The sequence below is a fragment of the Etheostoma cragini genome, chromosome 1, assembly GCF_013103735.1.
Source record: "Etheostoma cragini isolate CJK2018 chromosome 1, CSU_Ecrag_1.0, whole genome shotgun sequence".
NCBI classification, from domain to species: Eukaryota; Metazoa; Chordata; class Actinopteri; order Perciformes; family Percidae; genus Etheostoma; species Etheostoma cragini.
Genome location: NC_048407.1, coordinates 8565699 through 8568309, shown reverse-complemented (window position 1 = coordinate 8568309; position 2611 = coordinate 8565699).

The window sequence follows — 2611 nt, the reverse complement described above, 5'->3', positions numbered from 1 at the left end:
AGAAATCCACTTTAGAAATCCAACACAAAGGAAGGTTTTGGAAATAGATTAACTACATACCAACCTCTATGGTGATTTTTAATGTGAAAGGGTTAAATTATGTCTTTATTTAATCTAAAACTCATCTTTATTACTTGTATTTAAGAGGTAACTCTATCATATTTATACACATGTACAGTAATCAAACATCACAGTGTTGGAATCATCTTTTACATGAAGACTTGCCCGTGAAATTGGTTGGTTACAGAAACATGAAGAGTGATGCAATACATATTAAATATGAAACGGGCTTCGACAGGTGTGTCATTTTAGAAACTGTAAATAACTTTGTAATTTCCCTAAGAGCAAATCCGACCAAGGTGATTAATTGCAACTGGTTAAATGATTTCTGTCTCTCAACTTCTTAAGAAACAGAAATCATAACAGGTGTCAGCTTTATTGAACAATGAAGGTTATTTAAATATTAGAGAGTCATGACATATTCTCTCATAAAGATCTGTCTGAGTTTAACAGTGCTTAGGACATTAAAGTAATAAAATAAGGTGTAAAAACTATAAATACCAAAACACAGACTGACTCATCCCAGTTAAAGACAAAATATCTAAAACATTTCTGACATTCATTGGCCTCAACTCAACTGAATTACACCAAAGTGTACTGAGTCTAGGCTATACAAATTCAAACATGATTTCATGACAGATTACAGTCAAATTACCGTGATACACATCTCACTGCGGATCACTATTTTTAACTTTTTTATTCTCTGCCAGAAGGAATATTTAAATATGCTAATACATGTTTTCCTTCTTAATGGCACCAGCTCATTCCAACGGTTGCATCTACTTTAACAGCAGCTTTTGGATTGGAGTCACAGAACAAGAGTAAAAATGGAGCCAAGAGTGCCCTACATCTGTCTGCATTAGTTCATAAAGCCGGAGAGGATAAGGACAGCACTGGGATCACCAGCCAGACAGTGTCCACTGGTAATGCTGTAGGTGTAAATGGAGTCATGCTCAGATGAAAGAGTAAGGCGTGTGTGCACACCCCCACTCATCCATCATATTTGAGGGTGTACGTGTCTGTCTATGTGGGCAAGGAGAGACGGAGGATGCTCTCCAGCCGGGCCCAGGAGATGGGCTGAAGGGAGGATGACAGATGACGGATGAGGTGGCGTCATGGTTTCCTAAGAGCTCAGTAAGATCTGTCTTCTGGCGGCACATCTAAATTATTACCTCAGCTTCACAGGCATTTGTGGCACTCAGCCCCTCTTGTGTTATTCCAGCAAGGCTGCAGACCTTTGAGTTTTCTGAGCTCACAACTTTGTTTTTTATTATTCATCTTCTGTGGGTTGTAAGATTACCATCAGCATACCTCTTGCTGTTTAACGTAAGAAGTGCCTGCTGCTTTCTAGAGGGTGTGGTGATAAAGTATTTCTGATTCTGATAGTAATGCATAATATCTAGGAGTGATGTTATCCAAACGTCAATGCAGAATTTATCATTCCCATCATCAGGAAGCCAGATGCTTTCCACAGCTTTCTTTCCACCAGAAAGGTGCAATGAAACCTTAGATCTGACAGTTATCTATTTTTATTCCCACTCTGACTGGTGTAGAATATGTTTGCCTGCACATTTCATGATTCAACGACTACTTGCCAAGTTGCATAGCAGTATAGACCTAGTATGTGAAGCTGGAATATGTGAAACGTATGAACTTTTCAAGTGTGTCTACATATTCCTGGAGCAGCTGGTCTCAAGCTATCAGTGCTATTATAAAATACTTGACACAAACAAGCCCTAATGACGAATCCTGCTGCATACGCATTAATTCAAGAGTTAAAAAAACATGCAGTCAGTGAGCAGAACACACTCCAGATCTTGCTGTGAGCTTGGATAGGGAGGGCCCCGTCCCCCTGTGTTTGACTGTGGCCCTAGAAAGCATAACTGGCAGGGAGGCTTACAGGAAGGTGCACTAGACACATGTCTCTGCCAGACACCGTGGGCTAGTGCTGAGTGCTTCAGCATGCCAAGTTGGTGTGGAGGAAAGTAGGGCAAACAATGCAACAAAGTGGACATTTTCTTTTGAGCAGAAATTACACAAATATAAAGTGTCAAGAGGATTTGCATACATTTGCAAATGAAACAGCAACAAGAAGTCATTGTTATAGCAAGTGCAGCTACTTTGCAGTCCCGTGGCACATTTGGGGTTTTGCAAGCTACAAACAATCTTGAATCACATTGCCAAACTGCAAACATAAGCCATAATCTGTGTGTGACAGTCAGTAGATTTACATGCACTCCAATATTCCACTATTATTCCGAATATTATCATGTAAACAGCTTATTCTGTTTGGATATTTTGAATGCCTTTTATAGCATTTCCCAATTAAGAAGTGGGATATCCCGGTATTATTTGGGTTTTAGAGGTATTCTATGAACATGTATACAGAGCGCATTCGGAATATGCGTCTCAATCAGGGTTTTACCGCAGGCTTATGATCAGCTCTATGCTTTGTTATGGTTTCTGTACACATACCAACTAACAAACCGTTTTCAAGGCTGAAGACCCGATAAGAATGAGAAAAAAAGCTCTATTTAAACATTATCGAATA